Here is a 9873-nt window from a genome sequence, read left to right as displayed (position 1 = left end):
ATGCGCAGGTAACCCATTTCATAAGAGACAATCCCACACTTCTTGGGGGTTCCCGTACCCTCTCAGACTTTGAGATACATTGCAAGGCACATAACGTCAAAACCAAACAAATCTCGACATTCTACAAACTCCTAGGATCAGACCACCAAAACACGCTTCCCCACTGTTGTGGTCGTGACTTAAATATGAATATTAATCTCTTAATACATAATAATTAAGCAATACGGAACAACATTAGTATTTTTCTAGTTCATGGTATTATGGTCGAATATGTGGATAGAAAATGCACAAAATCTTGTAATATTAAATGTATATTTAATATAACTATAATAAATAAACAGATGCTAGCAGAATGTCAATTTACCACAATAATTATACAATACAAAACTACAACATATTACTTACAAAAGGTTGCTAAATGTTATACAAAAGGCTATTACAATTGCTAATTGTTACAATGGATTCATATTACTTACAAGGCCCCAGCCCTTTGGCTGGGGTTAAGTCAGAGCCGGTGTTCTATCAAAAAGACATACCCCGTAAAAAAGACATACCCCTCGTCACTTCCGGTGACGCGGCCGCACCGGAAGTGACGTTCGGAGGGGGTGTGCGCCGCCGCGCAAGCGCACAACGACTGGGTAGGTGATTTTAGAGCAAGAAGGGGACATTAAGCCCACAGTGCGCACGCGCCTCATAGTACTCCCGTCGGAGGGTCATCGCGCGTGCGCACTGCTGGGCAGAGAGCGCTTCACACACCGCGCGTGCGCAGTTGAGGGGTAGGTAATTTTTATGGCCATTTCGCCTGTGAAATCTCCATACCCCTATACTGCGCGTGCGCGGACCCAATAGACCGCGCGTGCGCAATGTGGGGTAGGGAAATTTCACAGGAGAAATGGCCATAAAATTTACCTACCCCTCAACTGCGCACGCGCGGACTCACATCATCAGCTCCAAACTTATCTGGACACAGGTCAGTCTTTCCCTGCTCCCAACACCCTCAGCCATCCGAGGGGAGGGTACAGTATATTGGGGGGGGGTGTCTGCGCAGTATATTGGGGGGGGGGTGTCTGCGCAGTATATTGGGGGGGGTCTGCGCAGTATATTGGGGGGGTCTGCGCAGTATATTGGGGGGGGTGTCTGCGCAGTATATTGGTGGGGGGTGTCTGCGCAGTATATTGGGGGGGGGTGTCTGCGCAGTATATTGGGGGGGGGTGTCTGCGCAGTATATTGGGGGGGTCTGCGCAGTATATTGGGGGGGTCTGCGCAGTATATTGGGGGGGGTCTGCGCAGTATATTGGGGGGGGGGTCTGCGCAGTATATGGGGGGGGTGTTTGCGCAGTATATTGGGGAGGTGTCTGCGCAGTATATTGGGGGTGTCTGCGCAGTATATTGGGGGGGTCTGCGCAGTATATTGGGGGGGTCTGCGCAGTATATTGGGGGGGGTGTCTGCGCAGTATATGGGGGGGGGTGTTTGCGCAGTATATTGGGGGGGGTGTCTGCGCAGTATATTGGGGCGGCTGCACAGTATATTGGGGTGGCCTGTGTGTTAGATGTGGGGGACAGTGTGTTAGATGGAGGGGCTGTTCGTTACATGTGGGGGGGTAGTGTATTATATTTGTGGGCTGTGCGTTAGATGTGTACAACCCTAGTTTCACAGAAAAATATTTATTTCCTAGGTATCATATGCCATGGCATGCTTTTTGCTACGAAACCGCAGCCATCTAGTCACTCGCCAGAGAAGGATGAGAAACTGCACCCCAGCGAGAGGGACTGCCTCACATCAGCAACCAAATCCGTCGGTCACCGAATTCAGTAATCTCCGTCTCTTTGTCCATTCTGTATGTATGGTACTCCCAATTCTTATATTTAATCCGGTGTGTCTCCCACAATCTGCGTGCACTGTGTCTGTTATGCCAGTCACTCTAACCTGTTTATTTCTTTTTGTGTGTGTCACAGCTCTGACAAGCATGTTCTCCTATGGGACACGAAGTACATGAAGAGGAATGAAGAAGCACATGTTTGATGGTCGTCTCCAGGGTGGAGAATTTAATTTATAAGTAATGAAGTGGCATCTGACACGTGACAAGCTGCTCCTGTTTGCACAGCAACTTCAACATTGTGTACTGTGATCACGGCATAGTTCAGAGGTAGGTAACCTTGGGCAGTCCAGATGCTGTGAATTACATCTCCCATAATGCTGGCAAAGCATTATGGGAGGTGTAGTCCAAAACCTCTGGAATACCGAATGCGTATGAATGAAAAGTATGCTCTGTGTGAATGGTCAGTAACAAGGGTTGAAGCCTTGACGTGGCGTTACTGCTCACATGTGTATCCATGTGCCAATTCAACCAATGTGAGTCACTGTAATACTTATGAGGTAACCATAAATACCGTGACTAGGGAGAATTAAATGCCTGTATCGCCTAAACACTGCTTACACTGTAACCGTATCTCCTATACACTGCTTACACTGTGACCGTATCTCCTATACACTGCTCATACTGTGACCGTATCTCCTATACACTGCTTACACTGTGACCGGATCTCCTAAACACTGCTCACACTGTGACCGTATCTCCTATACACTGCGACCGTGCCACCTAAACACTGCTTACACTGTGAATGTTATTTTTTTCAAGTTAGTTTTAGTGTTTGCAGTTTCATTAAATTGTTAACCACTATCCTCAATCTTCTGTTCTGAGTTTTCTTAGATTTGTGGGAAGAACAAGGTGATCCTCTCAATTTTACACTCCTTTACTGATGGTTCCAGTGCCAGAGAAAAACCCACCACCATTAACCTAGACCTGCTGAAACAGAAGAGATTACCTTCTTCTACAGAAAACTTCCATATGACTGCTTCGGAACGCATGCTGCAGACATGAAGTAACCTTCATCTTCCAGTGATTAATAATCCTGGACGGCCCAGATAGAGAGAGACTATTCTATTATAAAGATACTGCCTTCCTAATGCCATACATCCTTTCTGTACAGGTGATTGAACTTTCTCCATGTTGGATACGACACTGTTTTTTTCAGCCAGTTTCCGCATTGACTTTTATATTTTTTTCACTATACATATAAAGTGTAAACTGCATATTAACTTTGAATAAATAAAGTATATTGCTGACACCTTAATATGCTACTTGTGTTACTTAACTATAAATAATAACAGCACTTGCTGTGTCCCAATGTATGACATCACTGCAATTCTACAGCAGGGTGATGAGATGGTGGATTTCAGAGGAGAAAACACAAAAAAACAAAGACTTCAGGTTTTATTGTTGAACACAGATTGGAGTGCCTTTTTGGCGTTATAGATGTTTTGGGAACCTATATAAATTTAGAAATGGGGTAAAGACTCTTTGTTTTAAAGGAAACCTATGGTGCTAGGAATATCAAACTGTATTTCTAACACCCTCTTCAGCCTTTTTGTCAGTTACCTGATTGTTAGGTCAGGCTCCGCCAACATCAGGTCCCTCCTGCGCACACATTTGGGCTTCCACATCGGAAAGCATTAACTCAAGGCTTTTCTATAGCGTTTTTAAAGACACTGGTTGTCCTCATGCAAAGCGTGAGGATGTCCAGTGTCATTTCACGTAGTTGGTCTCCGCTAAGGACCTGAAGCGCCTCTAGTGCCTGTCTGGTAGACAGCCAATAGAGGATGAGAATCTTTCAAGGTAATTATTGCAGTTCCTCAGAAACTGCAATATTTCACATTGCAGGGTTAAGGGGACATAGGCACTGCACCCAAACCACTTCAGCGAGATGAAGTGGTCTTGGTGACTATAGTGTCCCTTTAAAGAGCAACTTCTTTCTCTGCTTATTGCTATCTTTTGAAAGTCATCACTGTTATAAGCAAAACTTTCCATAGGCACAGTGACAAGAGGACCTATGTGCACCATAAATTATCATAGTTTGATACAAAGCCATATTTCCGAACAGTCCTGGATTGTTTGATAGAGTACCAGTTTGGGGTTGCTCTCCATTGTCCCACAGTAATTAGCAGGTTAACGTTGATTACAGATACACATTTCACTGCACATTTCAACATTTTTTGGAGTTTTAATATTATTTTTTTTGCAGGGAACAGCAGTAAACAAAAAGTCTAACAATATTTGTTAATTTCTAATGTAACAAAATAGTGAAAAAATATGTTGTACATCAATTACATACATAATAATTGCACGTGGACTATTATCAGATATTGTTAGCCGCTCTATACTCTTAAGATTATAACTCCTGACTAGGACTTAGATGATGCTGTGATGAGATCTTCCTTTAGTACAGCCTTCTGTATCCAATAGTCTCTTATGCAGGGACTCCTCAAGGCGGTTTGCTCCTTCCCTCGGGAGCTGTAAAAATAAAAAATTAAGTTAAAACTCACCAGAACGCATATTACAATCTACATATTTGCAGATTAACGCTCCAGATGCTGAAGAGGACCTTGAGAAAGAAGATGCATACAGAGGACATTTTAAGTCCAATAAAAAATACCTTCACCTGCCCTTCATGTCCACTGGAATACAAGTGGAACAGTGACCATCTGGGGTCTTTGCACAACATTCAAAATACATACATAAAATATCATAAAAATATTAAGTGCTTTAGGGTTCGGTCATAATATCAGAATTGGGTCTAATGCAACAGAGGTTTCCATTTCAAGAACCTGTTGAATTCCTGCTGAGCCGCCAGTCATAGATGATGCACAACTATCCTCTTGTTAAACAGAACGATGGTCTCTATCCCGTACTGGGACACCAGATCTAAAATACAGAAAATGCATTTAGTGTATAATGCTTTAAGCTGCCTCCCACATCAAACAGAAACTTGATCTGGAATTGAGAAAACAGTATATATAATGATTTAAACCTGACCAAACTGGGGCACTATATCTGGAACACTTTATTACCCCCCCTGATTAAAGTGGCATGGAGTATATAACCCTAGATTTCCCCTTTGATGGATCCTGATAAGTATAAGCAGTTTTTATGATACAGTCACAGTGTGAGCAGTGTTTAGGAGATACGGTCACAGTGTAAGCAGTGTATAGGAGATACGGTCACAGTGTAAGCAGTGTATAGGAGATACGGTCACAGTGTGAGCAGTGTTTAGGAGATACGGTCACAGTGTAAGCAGTGTATAGGAGATACGGTCACAGTGTAAGCAGTGTATAGGAGATACGGTCACAGTGTGAGCAGTGTTTAGGAGATCCGGTCACAGTGTAAGCAGTGTATAGGAGATACGGTCACAGTATGAGCAGTGTATAGGAGATACGGTCACAGTGTAAGCAGTGTATAGGAGATACGGTTACAGTGTAAGCAGTGTTTAGGCGATACAGGCATTTAATTCTCCCTAGTCACGGTATTTATGGTTACCTCATAAGTATTACAGTGACTCACATTGGTTGAATTGGCACATGGATACACATGTGAGCAGTAACGCCACGTCAAGGCTTCAACCCTTGTTACTGACCATTCACACAGAGCATACTTTTCATTCATACGCATTCGGTATTCCAGAGGTTTTGGACTACACCTCCCATAATGCTTTGCCAGCATTATGGGAGATGTAATTCACAGCATCTGGACTGCCCAAGGTTACCTACCTCTGAACTATGCCGTGATCACAGTACACAATGTTGAAGTTGCTGTGCAAACAGGAGCAGCTTGTCACGTGTCAGATGCCACTTCATTACTTATAAATTAAATTCTCCACCCTGGAGACGACCATCAAACATGTGCTTCTTCATTCCTCTTCATGTACTTCGTGTCCCATAGGAGAACATGCTTGTCAGAGCTGTGACACACACAAAAAGAAATAAACAGGTTAGAGTGACTGGCATAACAGACACAGTGCACGCAGATTGTGGGAGACACACCGGATTAAATATAAGAATTGGGAGTACCATACATACAGAATGGACAAAGAGACGGAGATTACTGAATTCGGTGACCGACGGATTTGGTTGCTGATGTGAGGCAGTCCCTCTCGCTGGGGTGCAGTTTCTCATCCTTCTCTGGCGAGTGACTAGATGGCTGCGGTTTCGTAGCAAAAAGCATGCCATGGCATATGATACCTAGGAAATAAATATTTTTCTGTGAAACTAGGGTTGTACACATCTAACGCACAGCCCACAAATATAATACACTACCCCCCCACATGTAACGAACAGCCCCTCCATCTAACACACTGTCCCCCACATCTAACACACAGGCCACCCCAATATACTGTGCAGCCGCCCCAATATACTGCGCAGACACCCCCCCCAATATACTGCGCAAACACCCCCCCCCATATACTGCGCAGACACCCCCCCCAATATACTGCGCAGACCCCCCCAATATACTGCGCAGACCCCCCCAATATACTGCGCAGACACCCCCAATATACTGCGCAGACACCCCCCCAATATACTGCGCAAACACCCCCCCCATATACTGCGCAGACCCCCCCCCCAATATACTGCGCAGACCCCCCCCAATATACTGCGCAGACCCCCCCAATATACTGCGCAGACCCCCCCAATATACTGCGCAGACACCCCCCCCCAATATACTGCGCAGACACCCCCCCCAATATACTGCGCAGACACCCCCCCCAATATACTGCGCAGACACCCCCCCCAATATACTGCGCAGACCCCCCCCAATATACTGCGCAGACCCCCCCCAATATACTGCGCAGACACCCCCCCCCAATATACTGCGCAGACACCCCCCCCCAATATACTGTACCCTCCCCTCGGATGGCTGAGGGTGTTGGGAGCAGGGAAAGACTGACCTGTGTCCAGATAAGTTTGGAGCTGATGATGTGAGTCCGCGCGTGCGCAGTTGAGGGGTAGGTAAATTTTATGGCCATTTCTCCTGTGAAATTTCCCTACCCCACATTGCGCACGCGCGGTCTATTGGGTCCGCGCACGCGCAGTATAGGGGTATGGAGATTTCACAGGCGAAATGGCCATAAAAATTACCTACCCCTCAACTGCGCACGCGCGGTGTGTGAAGCGCTCTCTGCCCAGCAGTGCGCACGCGCGATGACCCTCCGACGGGAGTACTATGAGGCGCGTGCGCACTGTGGGCTTAATGTCCCCTTCTTGCTCTAAAATCACCTACCCAGTCGTTGTGCGCTTGCGCGGCGGCGCACACCCCCTCCGAACGTCACTTCCGGTGCGGCCGCGTCACCGGAAGTGACGAGGGGTATGTCTTTTTTACGGGGTATGTCTTTTTGATAGAACACCGGTACTACATCTTAGGTTCAGTCAGGTACAGGCAAAGAAAAAGAGTTTCTCCTACATCTGCTTTTTATTCAGTGTAAGTAGGCTGGCCTGTGATGTCACTGCCAGAAGCACATGTCTTCCTACACACTGCCCCTAGTGGTGCCTCCAAAGCATTACACTAAATATGCTTTATTTATGATGTAAAGTCATTAATTAATAGATACCATTACAAACCACCCTTTGACTTATGTCATAAAACAAGCATGTATAAAAACCAGTACATTTTGAATCTTCCCCATTTTAACACTACCTGCCCTACAACAAAACCCACCTTTTGAAGAACGATACCCATTTACCCATTAATTATTAGCCATTCACATTTTATTGCTTATATAAATGTTCACCATTGAGCACATGCATTAACAGTTGGGAAACCTTGGCCTAAAGTAGGCACATACCCACCCTTATAATAATGAACAACTCAAACCATGTTTTCTTAGATTAACCAATGATATTGTGTTCATGTGAGGATGTGTTTTGGAGCTTAATATAGCATTAGACACGACAAACCTATAACACCTGTGAATCATGACACACATGGACAGTCACTGGAGCTCGTTTTCTGTAGCCCATGGCTGGTCTGTGTGCCTGGCATTTTCACAAACATTAGTTCTGGAAACTGGATACTCTCTTCTTGGACAGTCTCATAGAACATACACATGTAGACAGGGATGAATGAAATAATTTGAGCAAACAAGGACATAGGATTTTGTAAAACAACAGTTCATGTGTGCAGGGACCTTTGTGTGTTTTGTGGTCACTTGTCACAGTATCCTGCTCTGGATATATTATCAAGTTTATATATTATCAAGTATCCTAGACCATCTATTGGCACCCTAGCAATACTTTACTGGACTATCTACCCTTATTTGGCGCAGCCCTTCCATATCTTTTTGTATCTATCCACCGAAGGATCCGAGGGGTTTTCCTTCATTTGGGTTGCTGCCTACCTTGACTAATTTTGTGATTACTAGCGCTGAATTCTTTTTGTGTTTATTTTGACTTGGGGTGCCTTGGAAAAATATTGAAATATTATTGATATAATTGAACCTAAAAAGTTTGGGAACCACTGCATTAGACATTTATTACCAATATTAACTATATGATTTCATTTTTTATAATTTTTATTTTAGTTTAGCTTTTTTATTTAATCAAGCATCTTGCATTGTCAACTGGAGATGAGGAGACATGGATGAAAACTTTTTGCCTAGACCCAGGTGTGAATAATCCAGGGGCCCTGATGTCTAAGGACTTACATTCTTCGGTTGTTTACAGGATATCAATATAAATGTGATTTATATTTAACTGATACATGAGAAGAGGTGTGAGAAGCAATTAAGTGAAATAAATGTACATGACAGAGCACAGACACACAACTATTTTCAGTGGGTAAATTGTTACTGAACTCTCTGAATTAAAATCATTAATCAGTGGTTCCAGATGGTACTGTACATGTTGTTCATGTTGCGAAAACTCTGATGTGTGCTTTCAGCACCTTGAGTTGGTTTCTTTGAAATAAATTATAATACAGCATTGAACTGATGAACACATCGTACCAATTTTCAATATGATAGTATGAAACAGAGTTGGTTATAGACACAACAGTCTATATTCTTAAAGCAACCCTCAGCACCATAACCACTTCATCTCAATAAAGTGGTAATGGCGCCAGAATGTGCTAAACCATTTTCGGAGGGTGTAAAATGGAAGTAGCATTCCCAGGAATATATAAACTCCCTCTCCTTTGAAGTTAAGGCTAACACAGAACCATTATCTTGATCAACGAATGGGCAGCAGTGATGAGCAAGGTCCTTCCTTTTAAACTAAATACCCCACTTCAATTTTAATTCCCTTACCTGGCCGTGAGTCAAAGTCATGGGGCATGTTTAACAAATAGCACCTATCCTAAACCCAATATATGTGGGGATGAAGTAGCAGATGAGGAGATTTTAAAATAGCAATCAATTTACCTGACTTTTCTTTTTTAATTAAGTTATTCAACACAATTCTGACAAACCAAAGAACTGCATGGACAAAATTCAGTTTGCCCAAATTGTAAAACAAGTTGGATTAGATGAACAAGAGTAATAGTCCAGTAAGAAGATCAATGATGGGTGCGGGTCCTGCACGTGTTTTCGCACAGCTCTGGCTTTCTATACTATAATCTATGTCTAAATGGCCAGTCAGTTCCGTAGAAGTCCTCCTGTTGCAGCTACAGAATAACACTATACCAGCCTGTGCCACTTTATGCTTGAAGTGTTCCGGTCTGATGAGCTTTGGTCGTGAGTGAATCCTGTGGCCCAGTGTGATCAATGCTGGGTGAGACAGACGATCTACCGCTCTGAGGACCACTACTTACTGAAGCCTCTATATAGCCTCTTACCCCCCTCTGGACCAGTGAGGCATATCACAGTCCCCACCAGAGCAAGCTATTGTATCTTGGAGGCAAAGAAGCTTCTACTTACCTTGTCGATACTATCCTTGTGGGAAGCATAAGATAGCCACCAAACCGACCGAGCATGCGTCTCTATGGGAGACATTCACAGTCTTGCGATAATGCCGCTCCAGGAGTCTTGCAGGACTTAAGCTCTACCATC

General features: G+C 44.0%; 2 long non-coding RNA genes across 3 annotated transcripts; one reads left to right on the top strand and one right to left on the bottom strand.

Annotated features, from left to right (window-relative positions):
* The first annotated feature begins 789 nt into the window (after positions 1-789).
* On the top strand, positions 790-2954 carry LOC134612548 (uncharacterized). The gene is made up of 4 exons (XR_010090937.1): positions 790-970; positions 1677-1838; positions 1957-2147; positions 2724-2954. It is a non-coding gene; the product is annotated as an uncharacterized LOC134612548 (long non-coding RNA).
* Positions 2955-4166: 1212 nt separating this feature from the next.
* On the bottom strand, positions 4167-6961 carry LOC134612547 (uncharacterized). 2 transcript variants are annotated; one of them, XR_010090935.1, is made up of 5 exons: positions 6781-6961; positions 5915-6076; positions 5606-5796; positions 4667-4763; positions 4167-4352 (listed from the first exon to the last, which is right to left on the bottom strand). It is a non-coding gene; the product is annotated as an uncharacterized LOC134612547 (long non-coding RNA). The 2 variants fall into 2 exon arrangements; XR_010090936.1 differs by lacking the exon at positions 4167-4352 and having other exon boundaries at positions 4616-4763.
* Positions 6962-9873: the final 2912 nt, after the last annotated feature.

This window comes from Pelobates fuscus, chromosome 5, assembly GCF_036172605.1.
Source record: "Pelobates fuscus isolate aPelFus1 chromosome 5, aPelFus1.pri, whole genome shotgun sequence".
In the NCBI taxonomy this organism is placed as follows: Eukaryota; Metazoa; Chordata; class Amphibia; order Anura; family Pelobatidae; genus Pelobates; species Pelobates fuscus.
This window is presented reverse-complemented; position numbering and strand designations above follow the sequence as displayed.